Below are 23702 nucleotides of genomic sequence, written 5' to 3'. Positions count from 1 at the left end.
CGTAGTTAGCTGCTGACATATCAGCGGGGGACTTGCACTCCGGGTGGTACCGCAGGAATGTTCTTTGTTGTGCACTCTCTATGGACGTGCAATCGTCTATGTTAGGGTCGGTGGAGGCTACGGTGCTCAATCCACAGAACACAGACTTCTTATTTTCCACCTCCTCTGGACTTGCTTCCCTCGGGATAGGCATGGGCCACTGTCCTTCCGGGAGTCTTAGGAATGCGGGGCCGTCACTGTAGACATTGCGACGGGTGAGGTCATCCAGGGGCATCCCCCGGGTGATGACGTCAGCTGGGTTCTGTTTTGTATCAACGTAGCGCCACTCTGTTTCTCCGGTTAACTCTTCGGTTAAGTCTTGAATCTCGGTGACTCTGACTCCCACGAAGACTTTGTACTTGCATGAGTCCGATTTGATCCAGGCGAGTACCGTCGTGGAATCTGACCACAGGATTGTTCTAGACACCGGTATGGTGAGCTCACGTTGGATGAGCGTGGCTAGGTGCGCTCCGGCTAGGGCTGCGCAGAGCTCTAGACGTGGGATAGATTGTTGCTTGCGTGGGGCTATTCTCGAGCGGGCGAGGACAAATGCTGTGTAGATCTCTCCCCCCTGGTCTTGGGCCCGCAAGTAGGCTACTGATCCGTATGCGACCTCTGAGGCGTCACTGAAGACGTGTAAGTCCATTTTACATGTCTCTGGCCTCACCGTGGGTGGGAAGTAGCTTCGGCGCATATTAACGCCTGGGAGTGAGTGGAGCTCCATCTCCCACTCTCTCCAGGTGGATGCAAGGTGTGCGGGAATGGGGTCGTCCCAGCCCTGGTCCTTGTCCCGCAACGCTCGCACAATCATTTTTGCCCTGGTGGTGTACGGCAGAATACATCCTAGCGGGTCATATTGTCGGGCGAGTGCTGTGTACACACTCCGTCTGGTGGTCGGCGCCGCCGCCGGCCTTCCCTGCTCCGTAGTCAGGGGCTTGTGTCTGTAGTGAAGCGAATCTGTTTTGAATCGCCACACCAATCCCAGGGTCATCTCCTGGGCTTCTCCCGGGATTGTAGCCATCCAGGTCTCGCTGCTGGCTGCCTTGTCCTCGGAGGAGAGGCTGCGCAGTACTTGCGGATCGCTGCTGGCCCACTGCCTGAGATCAAAGCCGCCTTTGATCAATGAGGCGCGGAGTTTAATCAGGAGAGCCTCGGCTCCTTCCTGGGTTGAAAGGCTTTGTAGACAGTTGTCTACGTAGAAGCTGTTCTTTACGCTGTGTTGGACCTCTTCGTCCGCTGCTGGGTCCTCTGCTACATGTTTCTGTAGTGCAAATGTCGCACAGCAGGGGCTGCACGTCGTTCCGAAGGGGAGGACTTCCCATTGGTAGATGGCTGGGTGCTCATCTCCTGGCTTCTCTCTCCATAGGAACCGTAACAGGGGCTTGTCCGCCTCTACTAATCTCACCTGCAGGAACATTCCTTTAATGTCCCCGCTGATGGCCACCTTTTCCTGGCGGAAGCGGAGTAGAACGCCGAGTAGGGAGGGGCCGAGTGTGGGACCGGGCAGTAACTCTTTATTCAGATTTTGGGATCCGATCTGGTAGCTGCAGTTAAATACTATGCGGTCTTTACCGTTGTGATGGACCTTGTGGTGGGGCACGTACCACGATTCAGTGGTCTGGTCAGCCTCTTTAATGTCCATCTTTGTGACGTGTCCCGCTGTGATGAGCTTCTCAATCTCAGCGCGGTATACACTCTCTTGGGCGGGGTTCTTGGCTAAGCGCCGCTCCGTGTTCAGCAGGTACCGTTCTGTGGCGTCTGTCTTGGCGTGGAAAGTAGGCATTCCTTCTCGCCGCAGGAGTGGCGTGGCGTATCTCAACACGCCGTTGACCGGGACTCTCTTGGTCCCTGTCTCGAGGAGGTGAATGGCGTAAATGTCATCTTTAGAGCGAATGTCTTTCTTTCCGTTCTTAAAGGGCATTTGTTCCAAGGTCCATAGCCGCTCTACGTGTTGCAGGAGTGCGGTTTCTCCCTCTGTGACTCGGGAGTGGAGACATCTAGTGGCTGTACTTCGGTTGAGAGATTTGGCGAGCGGGCCTTGGAGAGTCCATCCCAAACGGGTCTCGACTGCTGCAGGACAGCCTCGGGGTCCGGTATGAACCCGGTCTATCGGGACAATGAGGTCTGCATGGTCGGAGCCTATCAACAGGGTCGGCATAGCATTGTCTATGAGCGGGATCGGTAACTTGCGCAGATGTGCATATTTCTCCATCAGCTTGGCGACGGGGTATGTGTACCGCGACAGTCCTATTTCTTGGCTGGTGAAAGCGTCTGCAATCTGGTACCGTCGCTCAGGCTGGCCGCTTGCTGCGATAGAGAATGAGACATTCTCGCCCTTTATCGTCTTCAAATCTCGTCTTATTGTCCGAATTGTCATTTGGGTTTCGCTTCCCCGCAGCCCTAGCTGGGCCGCAGCGGAGGCGAGCAGCAGGGTCTTCTCTGACCCGTCATCGAGGACGGCGTAAGTGTCCAGGACTTTATTCTGGTAGCTTAGTGTCACACGCACTACTTTTAGGAGTACTCGGGCTCCACTGCTGCTGGCGGGATCGATGTACATGACGCTCGCTTTGCGGCTGGATGGTGCAGGTGAAGGGCGCCGTCTGTTACTGTCGTGAAGTATGTCCAGATGGGCTCCATCGCACTTGGTGCACCTTTTCTTTAAGCGGCATTCGGCTGCCATGTGTGAGCGCGCACAGCGAAAACAGCGCTTGTTGGACTTTATCCATTGACCTGCTTCCTCCGCGTTCAGCTTGGGGAAGGAGTCACATTGCGCTAGCCAGTGTTCTTTCTCACAGTAGGGGCACACTATCTTCCACTTCTCCGTTCTGGAGGGGGTACTGTGGCTCCTGCTGCTCGGTACTGACTCCGATTGGTGCATCACAGTCACCGATCTTCTTCCATCATTTAGTCGTCTGGTTCCTTCTCTGGAGCCAGGGGTGCTCCGTCCGAATGTATCTAGCCGTAGGCTGCTGACTTCTCTCGCCAGGAAGTCTGCTAGATCGAGGAGGTTCGGTTCGGGGCCATTCGGGTCTCTGTGGTCCCTCTGCCGCCTAAAGCGCTCCTGACGAGCGGGCGGCAGCTTCTCCAGGATCCTTTCCACATTTGAGTTGGCGTAAAGTTCATGCCTCCCCTTCTCTCTTTGCGCTCCCAACATCCCTACCAGGGACTGCACTCTGATGGACAGGTCGTCCAGTGCTCGATTGTCTATTGCTGGGGGTAAGCGGTCGATGTGTCGGATCTCCTGGATCACGTAATCCCATATGCGCCCATACCTCTGGTCCAATGCTACCAGCGCTGCTGTGTATGGGGTGGTGGAAGTCGCGTAGGCGAGCGCTATATTATGTGCGCGGGGTACCTTTAAGTGCTTCAGTAGGATGGCGTATTTGTGGCGTTCATCCAATACATCCACCAACATGGTCTCCAGACACATGCGGAGTTCTGTATACTGGGCCCGGTTCTCTTGGGTGAAGTCGGGTACCATAGGCGTGCCAATGTATGACGCTGACTGTGGATACATCGGCGAGCGTTGGGGGAGAGGCCTCCTAGGCGAGTCTCCTCCCGCTCCTTGGTATGGGCTGGTACCGGCAGTGTACCATGGCCCGCTTGTCCAGGTGCTGTTCCTCGGTGCGGGTCGTGCGTCGTGCTCACCCGGGTATAGAGTCGGGGGTCTGTAGCGCAGCTCCGCGGGAGTATAGCCTGGGCTGTACCGGGCCTCCTGGTCCGGTAGAGTACTGTGCTGTCTTCGGGCGTGGTTCTCCTCCTCTTCCTCTTCGTCTTCAGTTAGGTCATCCAGTGCTTGTAGTCTCTGGTTTAGCCTCTCCACAGGATATGCTGCTCCTTCCCGGTTGCTAGGTCTCGCTTGGACCGGTGGGGGGAGGTGGTCTGTGGGGGGTATAGACCTCGTCTGTTGGTCAAGTTCAGGGTTGTTTACTCGGCTAGGGGATGCCGCCCTGGAGGTGTGTCTAGACGAGTTCCTGGAGCCTCTGGCGGAGGGAGAGGGTGTTGTCCGTCTGATCAGCTGTTCTATTAGTTGCGACTGCTGTCTGTCGCGCGCTGCGTCCCGTTGAGCACCGGCTCGTTCTCGGGCCACATTCTCTTCCATCTGAATGCGTCTTATTTCTAGACGTATCTGCTCGTGTTCGCTTCGCTGCTGGATCTGCAGTCGGTCGCGTTCAGCAGCGGCGTTCAGGCTGATGAGGAAGGCCTGCTGTAGGGTCCTCTCTGCCTCGCTGGGAGAAGGCGGTTGTATAGGGGAGCCTTCCCTCGGGGTACTCCTTGCGGAGCCTTGGAGCTCTATCTCCACGGTGCTCTCCCCGTCTTCTTCCGTGCCGAGTTCTCTCTCGGTAGCGTTGTATTCCTCCCGGGACTCATCTGGGACTACTTCTTCAGTACTGGCGGGGTGTGAAGTCATGTCTGGTTCCCACTGGTCCCCACCGTGAACTTGGTCAGTTACATTAGAGCCCGTAGGGGCCTCTATGGTCGGGGTAGTCTGGGCGTTGGGGTTAGACATACTTTTACTTTCTAGTTTTACCGCGTTTACTGTTAGTAGAAGACTAGGTTGTTGACTGACAGCGTAGGCCTCTAAGTACTGAGGGAGCCGTCGTTCGCGCTGCGGGCGTTGGTTAGGAGGATCGTTTCGTGGAGTGTTCATCATAGGCCATTTCAATATTAATAACACTATATTAATATTACACTAATTACCATCCGGCTCGAAGGACCAATTGTAACTGAGGGGTACAATTCCCTGACTGTATTACTAGATATGATACTTACTACCACTACCTTTGTACTTAATATTCGGCCACCCAGTACACGGCATAAATATATTATCATAAACACTCTCACGTAGATGAAACGGATCCAACACAAATGTACGAAGTCGAAACAGGTCTTTATTTCTACACAGCGATGGTGTGTAGAACAAGCACTTAATCACTTAATTACATTTATGAATTGAAATAGTATGCACTTTTATGGCAAAGAGTATTCGTCGGTATATCAATAGAGAATGTCCAATCTCTGAAGGCGCAGGTGGTAAATATACGACCTGGAATAGTTAAGGAATAACAGCAATGATACTTTAATGATTATATACTAGATACACTAGAGGGGGTTAATCCGGTCGCTTGTAAGCCGACAGGAGTAGGAGGGGGGGGGGGTAGAATCCGGCTGCCTCATCCGGCCAAGGGTATCCCAGGTGAACCCACTGTAGTGCCGTTCAATGCGCCGGCGATCCTTGGACCACAGATGAAAGCAGGTGGACTCTTTGTGGGCCGGCTCTCTCCGGTCCACGGGGGAGAGACGTGAAGCGACCTCGTCTTGCAGAGCGTCTCCTCACCTTGCGTCCTCTCCAGGGGGGGGGGTTCCAACACACGGCAGTGTCGGGGGTCTTTATCCATGGAATAATCAAAGTATACAAAGCATAATCCGTGCCTGGGAAGGCGGGCTGTCGTCGGTAGAATAATCCGGTATACAGGTCCACTCGCTCGTCGGCTCTGGGGCTCCTCGGGTGCAGCTTCACATGGGGTCAACACCCTGGGTAAGCAGCCAGTTCTCTGCCCGAAACGATGGGGTACTGACTACGGTAGTATTCTCACCGCACGAAGCACTATATATTAACAGACTATTATTAGCTTAATAGACTACGTCCAACTCGACGATATAGTGCCAAATATGACTATTCAAATATTAATATACACGATGTCTCAATACCGATGGTAGGCGAACTTGGCCTTACTCCCACACGTGGCGTCGCGGGGAGGCTTTACGTCTGTGACTCTATTGGAGGGTAAGAAACTGGACTGAAAAGGAAGTCCTACTTTAGTAGCGCAGTATATATACGCACTATGAACAAATAGTCCCATTAGTGGTGCGGTAGCCAGATTCCTACGCGGAACTAGGACTTGTTCGTACATGTGGAGCGGTACGTTTGAACTGGGTCTGAGGGGTATGGCAGCCTGGCACCAAGGTCTCGACCAATAGTAGAATGGAGACTATTATGGGATGTTCAGTAGGCTAGAATGGATATTCAATGCATATTGTACAAGGAATATACAAGGGATATCAGGGAATATTAGAGAATATACAAATACAATTAAATATATATATATAAATAAATATATATATTCGGTTTAATCTGGCCCTTCACAACAAGTTGCATAGACCTAATATTAGCTTTGGGTTGTTAGCCAACCTGTGCCTTGACCCAAACACCATGCTTTTGGTCTTAGAGATATTTAGAACAAGTCTGTTTGATACTATCCAGTAATTTACTTCTTTAAGTTCACTACTCAGGACCTCATTTAGCTGCTTGCATGACTTTGTAGGATAAGGTGGAAGGTGGAATCGTCTGCATATAGAACTATATGTGTGTGTGTGTACAGTGTGTATATGTGTGTATATGTGTGTGTACAGTATGTGTGTGTGTATATGTGTGTGTATATATGTGTGTGTGTTTGTGTTAGCGCACTATTCAAGAAGCTACCCTACTGTGGGACTCCTCAGTCAACATGATCAGCTCCTCATCATTTATCAACATGTCACTGCAGTCAGATCAAAACCTTGTATGATTTTATATGTCTGCACTTTATGTGTTATTTTTTCTGTTGGAAAGCACTTTGAGCTGCAGTTTCTGTATGAAAGGTGCTATACAAATAAAGTTTATTACTATTATTATTATTATTATTATATAGAGACACGTAAAGGAACACCTACAATTAGAGATACAAGGTTTACAAGATACAACATTGATACGGGCTACTCTGACACTTCTCGTATACACACATCATTCCTGCCACAGATGAATATTTGAAACATGTGTCTGGACATAATTTGTGATGAGGTCTTGTGTGACCTCTATTTGCAGAGCCTTCCTTTCTTGCACAGGAAGTGTGTTCATTTCTCTTTGGCCGGTAGTCTTTTTGATTGATGCCGTGATGTACCGCGTTGAGAGCTTACATACACACACGCGCGCGCACACACACACACACACACACACACACACACACTTTAGTTGTGTGTGCCCAGTGCCCACCCACCAATGATACCATCTGACACTGGTTTATCCATTCTCTCCTAGCTGTCCATCATGTTCGATGATGACGCTTGCTCCAGGGATGGGGGGGGGGGGGGGGGGTTCAGCAACGCTGCCACTGGTGCCACTTCTCGTGGGCATTGAGTCCGATCCTTGAGCTGCACACCTGTCCGCAGATACCTGGGGGATGCCAGCTGCACCACACACACACACACACACACACACACACACAGCTTAACAGCTGGGGTTATATGCAGAAAGCAACAGCAAGAGTTATTAACCGTGCCGATGTTTGCACTACACTGGGGAGAGGGGGGGGGGGGGGGGTGTATGGGGAGTGGGGGGATCAGACCCTATAGATCAGATGGAGTGCACTACACTATGTCTGTGTGCACGCTCTCCTCCAAACTCTCCTAACAGCTGTTCATCAGCCACACCGCCACACTGCATCTGGCGTTTTTTTTTTTATTGTGAAAGCCAAACCCATTTTTAATATGATGAGACAAGTTTTATTTCTTTATGGCTTATGGGACTGAATACGATCTTGATGATGTAATTGACCTGTCTCAAAACCCTGCCCCTTTTCTTGATCCTCCAATCACAACTGTCGCTTACCTCGGACAAACCAAGTTTGTCCGAGGTAAGCGACAGTTGTGATTGGAGGATCAAGAAAAGGGGCAGGGTTTTGAGACAGGTCCATTGGCTGCTCATCATGGTCATTCTGGCCGTCTCAGCCGCAAAGGGTGAAGTTCCGAATGTTGGATCCCTGGGGCCCCTATTTCTTATTGGCCAATGGTTTTTATCGAAGGGTGTAGTCCTTTCTCAAGCACAATCGATGCCACACTTCGTACTGGATATCCAGCTCCTTCTTAGTTAGCCACAACATTAATGTCAAGTTAATGTGGCCGCTGTAAAAAGCACTTAATGTGGAATGGGTTTCAGCATTGATTTCAGGGCTCGTACAGATTTAAGTGTGACACCTATTACTTTACATTAGTCCTGTAGCTAACTAGATGGAGCTTACCCTTTAACTGTTTAATTCTTAGCTTCTTTAACTTTATTTGGAAGATGAAAATTACCTCTAATCTAACTATAAAGGACGGAATCTCTGCGTGACTGTTGTTCACATATCTCGAGAACCATTCATCCAATTGTCTTCACACTCGGCGAGTCTATTGCCGAGGACCCAGGGGAGCGCAGTGTCGAATCTGGTGCCATTTAGCCAGATGGTGGTGCTAACAACACACTTTATGCATATCTCAAACCGGTTATCCGATCGATTTCACACATAGCAAGTCTATCGCTGAGTACCCAAGGGAATGCAATGTAACATGTGGTGCAATTTGGCCAGATGGTGGCGCTATAACATGTCTGTCTGTGTGACTGTCCTTCGCATTATCTCGAGAATAATTGTTGGGTGTATTGCTGAGGATCCAAGGGAGTGCAGTGTCGAATGTGGTGCTATTTGGCCAGATGGTGGCGCTATAACAACAAACTTAACATTTTGGCATATAACTTAAGGACAAAGGTTATTTTGCAGAGGGGGGTGGGAACAGCGAACATGGCCACTCCACTAGTTTAACCAGTGTTCAATTTAAGATTATATATATATATATTATACAGTATATGTTGGTAGGCAAGTTTTTCGTCAAATTTTCTAGGTCAAGACATGATTCAGCCTTATAGAAACTCAGGGGTTCTAGCTTCTAATAAAACAGTGTGTTGACCAATGAAAAGTTATCATGCAGTCATGTCTGGAAAGGTGTTACGTACGTGTGTGTTGGACCCAGGTGCGGTGCAGAACAGAGACGATGAGAGACAGATGTTGATTTTTTAATAAAGCACTACTTCTTTAATTAGAGTAGCTGAATGAACACGGACACGATGGTGATAAACAAAAGGGGAGAAATCTCCGTCTCAAAAACATGTTAAATCTGAATCACAATAGGGGAGAACGGGGGACGTTGTCACACGGGTAGGTTGTCACATTCATTATATTTCACCACCAGAGGGTCCTGTCTCCCATATTTTGGTATTTAAATGTCCAGAATTGGGGTCAGAGTTCACCTACATTGTCATTTTTGGAGTGAAACTTGAGGTGAGAGTACTTTTTGTGTTTTTCATGTCCATTTGTAAATATTCCACTCCTCAGCATTTTTCTTCTAGGCTTTTACACAATTGGTTTATCATGAAACAATTATTACCCTTAAAAAGTGTGAAGGGATAGCTATAGTTTAGATTGTTGTTAGCTAGCTAACTAGTTATTAGATGGCTGTTAGCCTTAATGGTCGTCACGGTCACATTTTCCTTGGGGTTGGTTGTCACATGTTGTGTAGGCTATTATTGTTAGGCCGATTTATTGTGTTCGTATTTTGTTATATAGGATGGCCTAAAGATGTGTTTCCTGTTTATGTTCATGTTAAGATGCATTAAGTTATGTATTTGTCAACTTGTCAATGAAATTAAACGTTCAAATTTAGTTCTGCCTTCTTGTCTTCTTTTTAAGATTTCCCATTAAAACACATGGTGACAACCAACCCCATAGTGTGTGACAACCATCCCCATGATGGGGTTGGTTGTCACAATGTGTCAGAGTGTTAGGTGATTAACTCTTTGTTACAATACGTTGGAAAATGAGAGGGATACACATTTCAAGCCAACATCTTAAGCTTCAATTTAATGTAGGAATGACTATTGAATGATGTTTTGATGATGAGCAATTCACACTAGAGTAAAAAGTGTGACAACTATCCCCGTTCACCCCTACATAGGAACTCATCACAATAATCGGGGAAAACAAAGTGGAGAAAGCAAGGTCTCCAAAACACACTAAATAGTAATTCCGTCAAACGACGGTGCTGCATATACATAGGATAAGCATAATCCTTTAACAACTACATTTGATCGGCAATCAAAGTGGCACAGCGATTCAAAACATCACGAACAAACGTATCCTCCGTGGCAAGGAGCGATAAGACTAAACATGTAGGTATACTCACGGACAGTTTCAGTGATCGACTGACAGTGTTTGTGTGACACGGAAGAGAATATAAAGAGACATTTAATGAGTCACACCAGGTACAAATGAGTGTAATTAGTACCGGTAGACAGGGCAATTACCCACCAGGTAACGCTATAGGTTTGCTCCTTGAGGAGAGCAAACCCCAAACGTTACAGACATTTTAATTTTATTTTCATATTTCTCAACGGGGCAGAGAGAGAGAGAGGAACGCGAGGGAAGAAGACAAATGTTTGCGAAGGCAGATGGTAAAATGGCGTCTCCGAAGCAGGGGGCTGTCCAGTGGCACGTTCTCCTTCCTGTGTAATTGACCCCATGACGGTGATACATAGGGGGCCAAATTAAAAAATGTCTTCCACTTGAGAGGAGACTCTTTTCGTGGTTAACTGCACATTGCATACCAATGGTAGTTGGGCCCACTGCGGGATGTGCCTGTGTGTGTGCATGTAGGCTACCTGGTGCGTGTCCATGTGTGTGTGTTTATGTCTTTGTGTGTGTGTGTGCATGTAGGCTACCTGGTGCGTGTCCATGTGTGTGTGTTTATGTCTTTGTGTTTGTGGGTGCATGTAGGCTACCTGGTGCGTGTCCATGTGTGTGTGTTTATGTCTTTGTGTGTGTGGGTGTATGCATAGACGCCTACGTAATGGAGCAGGCGAAGCGGGTGCTCTACCAGTATTGAACTTGGGGGAGCAAACTTGTCTCTTTGCTCCCTCACTTTTTGATCATTGATATATCCCCCCCCCAATATATAAATATTATCTAACCATAACTACGTAATTTCAATCAAATTAATAATACGCAATGACACTTAATAGCACGTTTTTAAGTTTCCAAAGATTGTGTGACCCCCCACTTTAATGGTTTGATCCAGTGCCCACGGGCCACGGTTCGTCGGCATGACGTATACGACATGTTGGGGGAGGCGGCTTTTTCGAAAGCCCTTGAAAAATTCAGGCTGGATATTCGATAACATTGTGAGGATTATTCTTCGGCGTTTACATCAAAATGGAGCAAATCATCGCGTAAGTCGAACACTGTGACTGTATACTAAATGCGCAAACAGATTGAAACTGAATATTTCTCGTATGGTGAGCCTCGGCGCTGCACCGAGTGAATCCAGAGATACGGGATGGTGCGCAGGCGCTGTGATCACCCAACGGCGGAAATAATGCCGCTTTGAGCAGTTTATAAAGAAATATTAAAAATATTTATTAGCAACGCCGAGCTTTCAAACCATCCCGTATCTCTGTGCGAACCCCTCGTGCAACTGTAAGCACCTTTTGTAATGTCTCTGTGATACTTGTATAACGAACGGTTCGGCCAGAACCAGTCCTTCATGGTAAATCTAGGTTGGTTTCCCATTGAGGAGCAAGTGACTGTGGATTCACTCGGTGCTGAGCACAGTCACGAAAGGGGCTAGTATGGATGGACCCTGATGTAAACAAGACAAACGTCTTTCTCTGGTCTGCATCCCCTTAACAATTGTGTGTATTGAGCCGTACTATATTGTACCCATTCTGCAATCTGTTAAATAAAGTTTTCATTCATTCATTCATTCAGCCGCCGCGCTCACTGGGGCTATTGATAGCGTCAATTAGTTGTTGTTGTTGTTGTTGGTACTGCCGCTGCGGATGAGAACGGGGCCGGAGGGGCTTTGGGAGGATGGGAAAGTTATTATTATTATTATAATAGTAATTGGCTATCATACGTGCCTAGCTAGCGTTAGCTAAAAGAGCCCTCGCAGTGAAGTTATTATTATTATAGCTATCATACTGCAATATAAACTGAGTTTTATAGTGAAAAGAGCAGCTTTATTTTGGTCAAGATTGAAGGCTCTATATTGCAGGAAATTGCCGGACCCCCTCCAAACCACCCCGTGCAAAAAAAAAAAAAAAAAGTATAAAAAAAAAAAAAAAAAAATCTTGCACCCCCACTTTCAACTATAACTAGGCGGCCATGGGTGTATGTAGGCTACCTGGTGCGTGTCCATGTGTGTGTGTATGTCTTTGTGTTTGTGGGTGTATGTAGGCTACCTGGTGCGTGTCCATGTGTGTGTGTGTATGTCTTTGTGTTTGTGGGTGCATAGGCTACCTGGTGCGTGTCCATGTGTGTGTGTGTGTGTCTTTGTGTTTGTGTGTTCAAGTTTTCAAGTTTATTTATTAGTTGTCATACTGAAGTACAGACTACTTTTATACAAAATGCTTCTTTCTGTTTCGCTCCAGAGACTGTGCTAGGCAAATATAGATAATAAAATAAGTATAGCAAGTATAAAATAGAAGTCAAGTACATAGACAAAAATGTTCAGTATATATATATACATACAATGCTCTATGTAGAGTAGAAGTAACTGAGTTACCATGCAATATACTATACATTGCAAAGCAGAAGTGGGATGAGGTACAATTTAGGTACAATATAATTTACAGTAAGGTGTAATGAGGTATGGGTTGTAGTGCAAATTCTTTACCGATAAATATAAAGTGTGCTTAGGTGTACTAAAGTGGTTAAAGTGGGTGCTGCAGTGAGTTGTATGTTTAAAGTGAGTGTGTGCGTGTGGATGTGTGTGCTGTGAGTGCATTTGATGGTTGTTACATAGTGTTATTGTTCGTTGAGCATCCTGATGGCCTGGGGATAGAAGCTTCTTGTGCATGTAGGCTACCTGGTGCGTGTCCATGTGTGTGTGTTTATGTCTGTACACACACGACTGTGTGGCTCAGCGGAGTAGCAATACAATCATCAAATTAGCTGACGACACAGTGGTGGTGGGCCTGATCTCTGCCAACGACGAGAGGGCCTACCTGGAAGAGGTCAAGGTCCTGGCGGGATGGTGCCAGGAAAACAGCCTCTCCCTGAACGTCAGCAAAACAAAGGAGATGATTGTGGACTTCAGGAGGTCGGGGGTCAAGGACTACAGCCCCCTCAGCATCGACGGGGCACCGGTTGAGAGAGTCAACAGCTTTAAGTACCTCGGAGCCTACATATCCGAGGACTTGATATGGACCACACACATTGACAGTGTTGTGAAGAAGGCACGACAACGCCTCTACTTCCTCAGGCGCCTAAGGAAGTTCCAAGTCAGTCAGAAGATCCTTAAGAACTTCTACTCATGTACAATAGAGAGCATCCTGACTGGCAACATCACCTCCTGGTTTGGGAATAGCACTGCACAAGACCGAAGCAGACTACAAAGAGTGACACGTTCAGCCGAACGCACAATTGGAGGGGGGCTCCCCACCCTCCAGAACATTTACAACAAGCGGTGCAGGGGCAAGGCTAAGAGAATCATTAAAGACTCCAGTCACCCGAACAACTGCCTCTTTGAACTGCTGCGGTCAGGCAAGCGATACCGGAGTCTCAAGGCGAGCACAGAAAGACTCAGAAGAAGCTTCTATCCCCAGGCCATCAGGCTGCTAAACGAACAATGAACACTACACAACAACAACCATCAAACGCACATAGCACACACATCCACACGCACACACTCACTTTAAACAAACACACTGTAGCACCCACTCCACACACTTTATAGCACACACTCACTTTAAACAAACACACTGTAGCACCCACTCCCCACACTTTATATTTATTGATGAAGGATTGCACTGCAACTCGTACACCTTACTGTAAATTGTACCTAAATTGTACCTCATCCCATTTCTGCTTTGCACTATATAGTATTGTACATTAGTACACTGCATAGTATTGTATATTATATGGTAACTCAGTTACGTCTATTCTGCATCGAACATTGTACATATGTCTATACTGAACACTGTGACCTCATTTTCTACTTCTAAATTACATGCTATACTATGTTATTTGATACTATCTTGTCTAGCACAGTCTCTGGAGCGTAACAGTAAGAAGCATTTTGTATGAAAGTATTCTGTACTTCTGTATGACAACTATTAAAGAAACTTGAAACTTGGGTGCATGTAGGCTACCTGGTGCATGTCCATGTGTGTGTGTTTATATTCCTGCACACTGCAGGCTTTCTGGGCTTTTGGACAAAACCCTGTTTAGATCTGACTATCTACCTACGCTTTGAGCCTTCTCCTCTCCTCTCCTCTCCTCTCCTCTCCTCTCCTCTCCTCTCCTCTCCTCTCCTCTCCTCTCCTCTCCTCTCCTCTCCTCTCCTCTCCTCTCCTCTCCTCTCCTCTCCTCTCCTCTCCTCTCCTCTCCTCTCCTCTCCTCTCCTCTCCTCTCCTCTCTTCTCTTCTCTTCTCTTCTCTTCTCTTCTCTTCTCTTCTCTTCTCTTCTCTTCTCTTCTCTTCTCTTCTCTTCTCTCTCTTCTCTTCTCTTCTCTTCTCTTCTCTTCTCTTCTCTTCCAGCCAGCCAGCCAGCCAGCCAGTCTACCACTGTTTTCCGCTTCCATCTGGTTCTATTGTTTGCCCTCTCAGATAAAGCTTTGCTGAACAGCAGAAAAGCCTTGTTTCTTGTGTAATCTCTTTAAACTATTGTTTGACATAAGCCTCCATTCTGAACTCTTTGTCCATCACGTGCCTCTGTAATATTTAGAAATTAGGCCTTTTTCAAACAGGCCAGCACCACACAGTTATAGTAATATGCCATAGTGTCTTAGGCTAATATTGGCTTCATGACGTAGGCTGCACCTCTCCCACCACATGCAATTATATCTGCCTTTCCCTGGTCCAGTTATGTTGAAATGCCAATTAAAGGTTGCCTTGCTGTGCCTCACTATGTTGTCGCCAGCTCCTCTGCCTTTGCCTGTGGAGCACACTGGTTTGGTTGCTCAGTAGGAGGGTTCATCTGGACTGAAACAACTGTAGCCTGCTCTGCAGTGTCATATACTGTAAGTTCATTCCATGCAGTTGTGTAAGGCCTGTTTAGTTAACTAAACAAATTTATAGAATCCAATGAACAGGGTTCTTTTAGTTATAGCCTACACTTTATTCTTTTTCATCATTATGTGAAATGGTTACTTGGGCTTTTGGGAGTAGCATACAATATAGTGGAAGACCTGTCATGTACTAGTAGATGTTGATCAGCTAAGCTGACATTTATTAGCCTATACTATACTGTACACAACACTAAGTCATATACTTTATATATACTCTACACACAACACTAAGTCATATACTGTATATATACTGTACACACAACACTAAGTCATATACTGTATATATACTGTACAGTGTACACACAACACTAAGTCATATACTGTATACTGTAGTGTACACACACCACTAAGTCATATTATATACTGTATATACTGTACACACAACACTAAGTCATATACTGTATATATACTGTACACACAACATTAAGTCATATACTGTATATATACTCAGGGTTCCCACGGACCTGGAAAACATGGAAAACATGGGATTCATGGGATTCATTTTCCAGGTATGGAAAGGCATGGAAACTGAGCAAAAGTGACCAATTACATGGAAATAGAAACAGTTGTCCTGGAAAATTTTATTGGATGATGTGTAATAAAATTTAACTATTGAGCACAGAATTAACATGAGTTTATAAAAACCCTTTACACGTGAACAGCTTTTACTGTAGATAGAAATGGATGATCCCATGTTGTAGAGCATGCTCTTGGCATCCTATATGGTATATTGGATGTTGGAATTTGATGCAGGCAGCTTGGTGAGCCAATGGAGCCTTGGCATCTACAGTGAAACTTGAGTGAAACTTCTTATGCAAGTTTATCCTCAAATGTAAGTAGCTGTGTTTTAACTGTGTGGTAAACCTGGGTTTATCAACGTTAGTTAGTAAGCAGTGCAATCTTGCTAACTAGCTAGCCAACGTTAGCTCTCATAACGAGCCAGTTAGCCAGCGCCAGGTACAGTAGCTAGCCAACGTTAGCTCTCATAACGAGCCAGTTAGCCAGCGCCAGGTACAGTAGCTAGCCAACGTTAGCTCTCATAACGAGCCAGTTAGCCAGCGCCAGGTACAGTAGCTACCAACGTTAGCTCTCATAACGAGGCAGTTAGCCAGCTCCAGGTACAGTAGCTAGCCAACGTTAGCTCTCATAACGAGCCAGTTAGCCAGCGCCAGGTACAGTAGCTAGCCAACGTTAGCTCTCATAACGAGCCAGTTAGCCAGCACCAGGTACAGTAGCTAGCCAACGTTAGCTCCAGGGGCGGGGCTAGGGGGTGGCTACTTGGGCTCAAGCCCCGAATGTTTTCTCAAAAGCCCCGAATCTATTTTAAAAAAAATAAAATTTTTATTTTTTTACTTTTTTTTTCTGACAATTCATCATTGTTACATGAAAATATGTTTGCACCAGATTTAGCAGAAGCTAATTTCCATCTGTGGTCTATCCAGCTGCTAACTGTATTTGAGTGAGTTAAGTCTTGGTGTCATGGTAGACTCAGACCTAAGCTTTAAATCACAATCAACAAGTTGACAAAAACGTAATTCTTCCACCTTAGAAACATAGCATTTATAAATCAAAAGGACGCTGAAAACCAGATCCATGCCTTTATTTCAAGCCAACTCGACTACTGTAATGCACTCCTTACCGGCCTCCCGAAAAAATACGATGATAACTATTTTATTGCAATGCACTATTGCATTATTTTATTCTATTTTACTAACTATTTTATTGCACTGCACTATTTTACTTTGTATCAGTGAATCATAGACGCCTGGCCATAAGAGCATTCGGAGCATCTCTGCTCTCCCACTATTGAACTTGGGGGAGCAAAGGTATGCTCTTGCTCCACCACTTTTTGATCATATGAAAAATATGATATACCCCCCCCCCCCCCCCCCCCCAATATATAAATCTAACCATAACTACGTTATGGTTAACTGAGTTTTATAGTGAAAAGAGCAGCTTTATTGGTCAAGATTGAAGGCTCTATATTGCAGGAAATTGCACGTACAGGTTAATTAAATTCAAAAAAAATCTGCAGCTTGCCTGCAAAAAAAAAGAAAAGATTTGAAAATAAAAATAAAAAGGCGGGCACCTATCTGGGCTAAGCCCCGGATCTCCTATAATCCTAAATCCGCCCCTGGTTAGCTCTCATAACGATAACCAGTTTGATTTACAAAAGCTTTTACAACCGCTTTTACAGAGTAAGAGTAGTAGGGGTGAAACGATGCAACCTCACAACGATTAATTTCGATTATGATTACGAGGAGTTGAGAAGAGTAGGAAAAGAAGACAGGAGCGGACACGAGGGGAGGTGTGGAGAGGAGGACAGGATGAGATAGGAGAGGAGTGGAAGAGAGAACATATATCAATCCCAGTGCTCATGTGTTCCAGTTCAATAAATTGTTGTTCATCTACAGCTTGTTGCATTATTTCATGCATTGATATTATCAATAAGACATAATATCTAAGCATTTACAATGTAGACTTGACTGGTACATCTTTTAAATCAAGTAAGTAGTCAGGTGTCCTAGGGGGTTGTGTGTGTGAGGGGAGGGGGGGCGCGGATGGGGGCGGAAAACTTCAGGGGCCTATAGATCATCACTTAATATGGTACCTGGAAAATCAGGAGGTAGTATGGAAAAAAAATTCAAGGCAAGCGTGGGAACCCTGTACGCACAACACAAGTGTTACTCCCAACCCTCCTGGTAAAACGCTCTCCTCTCCTCAAACCCATCCTTCACCCACCGTTCTACTCCTAAGTCTATACAAGTCAGATAAAAGCAGGATTTCATGGCATTTGCTTTAGTTAGTATATACTACAGATGATGCCTAACAACATCACAGGATGGGATCTAGCAACACACACGCACACACACACACACACACACACACACACACACACGTATGTAGGCGTATGTATACAAATTCTATCATTCTGTCATTTTATTGTTCACATAAACTATGTTTACTGAAACACAGCACGAAGGAGCAGGTGTGATATAATTATCATGTTTACATGGCTAGAATATTAAACATGAAAGCACAGGGTGAGAGGGTAAAAGTGAGTGACAGTAATTTGTGTGCATATGTGTGTGTGTGTGCGTGTGTGTGTGTGTGTGTGTGTACGTGCGTGCGTGCATGCGTGTGTAGCTTGGTTCAGACCTGTCATCCATCACATTATTTTTCTCCCTGCCTGCATGCATTTTGGATCATTGCTATTTATTTCATCACTTACTATGAATCCATAAACACTGTGTACATATTTCCTGAGTAAATAATGTATCAGGTTGCGTGTTGGAAGTCTAGTTAGTGAGGCGTACAGGAAAGGAGAACTCAAGGATTTTTAAACATTCTTAAATGATAATTGGCACCTCCAGGCTCAGCCTGGCTATATTTAGCAAAGACAGACAATTTATTACAAAAACTTTTTTCCCCCTCACCCATTAATTAGAATCACGAGAAATGCTCATTTCAGATTCTCCAATTATCCATCCTCACCTTTTATATAGGGTCAGGACTCCCTGGAAGAAGAGATCTTGTATCTCAATGGGACATTCCTGGATAAATAAAGGATAAATAAAAAAAAAAAAAAAAATACAAAAATGAAAATAGATAAAAACAGTTTTATGAAATGCGAGAAACCAGTGGGGTGTGAAATACCTCCCCTCTTCTCCTTTTACCCCCTTCTTAGATACTGTATGAAGTTAAAAGGAGGCACCAACATTTTGACAGCATAAATGTGTTGCTGTGGAATTGCAAGAACCAAGTTCTGATATGATGCTAACTAGGGCTGACCTCAACTAGTCGAATAGTCGACTAATAGAGCGAAAGCAGCTTAGTAAATATATATATATTTAAATTAGGGCTGTCAAAATTAAGGCTTTAACTCTGGCGATTAATACAAATTTATTAAAGCATTAAAATAAATTAATCTAGATTAATCTATGGAGTGAAACATCTTCAATCTTAGCACCGCGGATATAAGAATGAGGTCTAGCTGAGTCAATGTTGATGGTTTTGTTGAACATTTGTATTTCACAAGAGAGAAACTGTATTAGAAGAAAGCTATTAAAATAGTCTTTGAATCTAAATATACTTTCTTTGTATTGATTTTACATTAATTCCATGATTTTACTCAAGTAAATATCTGTTACAAGCTTCGGTCTTATGTAGAAAAATGCTATTTTTAATCTAGATTAATCTCGATTAATTACAGAAAATTGTGAGATTAATTAGTAAATTTTTTTAATCTATTGACAGCACTAATTTAAATATATAATATTATTATTATTTAAAAAGAAATTATCATTCTTTCCAAAAGCAAAGAGGTCTAGAAGCGTGGCTAACGCTAATGGCGCGCATACCAGCGAGGCTAACTGCCTAAGAAAACGGGCACAGAGGCACTGAAAGAGGATTTCACTCGTCTAATGAACACACTAGACTAGACAAATATCAAGATGTATCCATCAGTGGACCAATTACATGCTTTCGCATAGGACAAGAAGCCTTCAGTCGACTCCTTCAGACATTAAGCACCCCCCACAGCCGAAATGGAATGATCCAAAAAAATAAAGTACAATATATATATATTAGTGCTGTCAATCGATTAAAATATTTAATCGTGATTAATCGTATGATTGTCCATAGTTAACTCGCGATTAATCGCAAAGTAATCGCATTTTTATTTTATTTTTGTTATCTACCTTAAACAGATCTTTTTCAAGTTCCAAATTGTAATACCCTTATCAAAATGAGTCAACAAATGCTTGCTTTATGCAGCCATTTATGCAGCCATTTAACACAAAAGGATGACCCTCATGCATTGCAAATTTGCATCAAATTCAAAATGGAGTGATGCACAAAATAACTTAAAAGAAAATAATAATTTAAAACAATGAATAAAGTATGCATGAAATAATATGGGAAAGAAAACGTTAGGAACTTGTTACATTCACCCACACAAGGGCTGAATAATCACACACCCCCCCCTCTCTCTCTCACACACACTCTCCCAGCTCTCTTTCTCTCTTACCCCTTCCTCATCTCTCTCACCCCCCTCTCTCTATATATATATCTCTCACACACACACACACACACACACACACACACACACACACACACACACACACACACACACACACACACACACACACACACACACACACACACACACACACACACACACACACACACACACACACAAGCATAGTATCAATGAGAGCATCAATAATACACCTGAGTGAAGTCTAGTATAAAAAAAAAGTAAAAAAAAGTAAAGAAATTAAAGAAAAAAAAATTCTTAAAAGTTTATCGTGAGTTAAAAAAAATAGTGGCGTTAATAGAATCGGGCGATAACGCGTTAATACCGCGTTAACTTTGACAGCCTTAATATATATATATATATTTTAGGGGGGGGGGTAGTCGACTATCGGCAAATCCTTAGTCTGGGACAGGCCTAGTGTGTGTGCGTGCATGCGTGTGTGTGTGTGTGTGCATGCATGCGTGCGTGCGTGTGTGTGTTTGCTTGTGTGTGTTTGCTTGTGTGTGTGCATGTGTGTAAAACAGGGGGCGGCTGTGCTCCAACAAGCCAGATGGAGTTGGAGTTCCTTACCCCATAATGAAAAGAAAACATGGGCTTATATTGTTTTCATTATGGGGCCATTCAGCTCATGTGCCTTCTGCCGTGGAACGAGAACAGAAAGCCAGGATAACGTTGCATCTCAGAGAGAGAGAGCGCATCTTATATAAGAGCCCTGGATAAGTGATTTGCCCCTGGAGGACTTGCTTTAAGATGCCACCATATAGCCACAGGCTTGTTTGGTGGAGTGAGGTCTTGCACAATGAAGACAGGATGACATGGAATTGCATTGGACACAGTAGTGTCTTTAAGTCTCAGCACAGGCACCACAACTGATCATCTGTCAATTACCGTTAGGGCTCTTTTGTTTCCTAGGAGGCTGCGTGTTCAGTTCTCTCTGCTCCTTTGTTTGTGTCGTGTCTTGTAAGTGATTTTGCGTCAAAGCGATAAACCTGCCTCCTGTAACTTGGTACGGGCTTCAATTAAGAAAGAGCTCAATCCAAGTCTGGTCATACTGAGCTCGCCTTGAATGGCTTCTTCAACGTGGGAGCAATTCAATATGCATCGCTGCGTGCGCTATTCCTGACACCCAGGATGTGTGTAGGGGGGGTCAGGCTGCGCTCCAGGAAGACTGGTATCTAGAGGTGAAAATGACTTACCTTATTCTTAAGGCTGAGACCACTTATCGATGTATCGATAATTATCGATAACTGCACGAAATCGATAAGTGGAATCACTTATAATATTTTTTGCATGTGTACAAAAAATATATATATATATATATTTTTTTATAAATACTTTATACTATACTAAAATACTACGTAGGTATTGTGGCATGTTTTAGTTAAAACATCCCCATTTCATGTACATTCAGTTGAATTGCAACTCTGCACTGTGCATTCAATATGCAGTGCACTCCTCCATCACATCCAGAGATGAGAAGGAATCACTGTGGTAGTTTTGAATGGGGAAATCTAAAGATGGCGGCAACGACAAATAATTGCTGCAAAATAAACATAAATTACTTGTTTAAAATAATAATATTTTAAAATATTGATATTTATCGATAATTTTGTCCCGATTTATCGATTCTTCCAAATGGCATATCGTCTCAGCCTTACTTATTCTTCAAGAGGGTCCTGGCCGAGACAGGTATAGCAGTACATAATAACAAGGTTGCCGGACAGAAAGAAATAGAACAATTTACAGACAATGACATTTACAGATCATAAGGGTGAAATATAAAAAGAAAATTACAAATCATCATCGAGTCCAGAAGTATACAGGGGCTATCAGCTCAATCCAAACAAATACTTGTCTCCAGTTAGATCTAAATGCACCTAATGAGACCAGCTTCACAAGATATAAATCCCACTGCAATAGATTCAATAGACCTTGTTTCCTATAGTTCAGTTCAGGCTTTAGGGACTGATAGCAAGAATACGGCCTAGGAACGCAGACAGGAACAATTTACAGACAATACAAATGGAAAACAATGCAATAATGCCGCATCTCTCTTTTCAAGTCTATTTTGACATACTTTGACTTATTGACATATCCGTTACAGGAACCCACACAGCGCACACAGGCCTTTCTGAATAATTAATTCTGTATCAGAGAATAATTTACATTGTGCTCAGCCGACCATCTGAGAGGCTTTCACAGTTCTACCTAATCTCATTTCACCAGGCGCTCGCAGAGGGAGATACATGTAGCGTAGTCTTTATGACAGCAGCGCGTCTGGTCTGTCCGGGGAAGCACTATCCTGTATGACAAGTTACACTATAGGGATGGGCATCGGTTTTCGAATAGTCATTAACCATTTCACTACCACACTACAGAAGGTTAACAGTCTGTAGTGTGGTAGTGAAAGTGTTAACCTTCTGTAGTGTGGTAGTGAAGGGGTTAACCTTCTGTAGTGTGGCAGTGAAAGGGTTAACCTTCTGTAGTATGGTAGTGAAAGGGTTAATAGATAAAACAGATAATTGTATATGTTTGTATTGCAGATATTGACATGATGTTGACTGGAACAACATAATTTGCAGTTGAAAAATGCTAATATATCACAATATTATAGTATCACAATAATATCATATTGCGGGGCCTCTGGGGAGACCCACCCCTGCTGTACAGTACAGTATATCTGGTCAGGCTGTTATCTGCTCTGGATGATATCTTCCTGGGATGTAGGATAGGATCAGCTTCTGCATGCTGCTGTATGTGAAGGAACACATGGGAGATCTCATATGACATGGCTGCTAGCCTCTTCCTCTGATCCCTGTCACGACCCCTCATGTGTCACCGCTCTCCATCTGTTATCAAGCTGCAGCGACAAGAAGACTGATATCTGTCTTAGTTGAGACCAGTAGGTTTGTGTAGGTTTGTCTCTCAGCCAGGGGTGTAAAAAGTACCCAGAAATTATACTTAAGTGAAAGTATGGGGACCGTCTCAAAGTCGTACTCAAGTAAAAGTCAGAGTATCTGGCTAAAAACACACTTGAGTAAAAGTAAAAGAGTTTCTACTTTTAAATGTACATAAGTACTAAAAAGTTTAAGTAAAAACTTGTTTTTATTGCAAGGGATAGACCAGGGGTCTCAAACTCTTGCCTACCGTTTCGTCCTCTTTATCACTCGTACTATCATTTGTGGCCATCTTCTGTAGCTTGTCTATTCTTCTGATAGCAGGTGTTTAATCAAAGATCCCCGTTTTCTAGTCTTGCATAAGGACCAATCAGCATGGGTATGGGCGAGTTCATTTTCCATTGATGGGGATTTCATTGGCTGTTTTTAAATAAAGTGCGGCCACAGGATTAATAACGTTAACGTTAGTTCGGCCAGAGAAACAAATATATTGGTTGGACCTGCTAGATTTGTACTTTGTACTTTGTAGGTCTGCATTTTAAATGTAAGGAGTAAAAAGTATGTTTTTCTCTCTGAAATGTAATTGAGTAAAAGTACAAGTATACAAACCTAAAGTGCAAATCCCCCAAAACAGTAACAAAGTACAATTACTCAACTACTTTACACCCCTGCTGTCGGCCCATCGGTCCAGTCTACTCAATCCATACTATGACGAGGCAAAACCCATCAACACAGTCACGTTTACTGTCTGCTGGAGTGGTCTAAATGGGGATATACACTGAGACTAAAGAGGCTTTTATGTACATGTATGCACG

This window comes from Notolepis coatsorum (assembly GCF_963971535.1).
Source record: "Notolepis coatsorum genome assembly, chromosome: 8".
Classification (NCBI taxonomy): Eukaryota; Metazoa; Chordata; class Actinopteri; order Aulopiformes; family Paralepididae; genus Notolepis; species Notolepis coatsorum.
The sequence above is the reverse complement of the archived record's forward strand: the minus strand, read 5'-3'. Positions refer to the sequence as shown.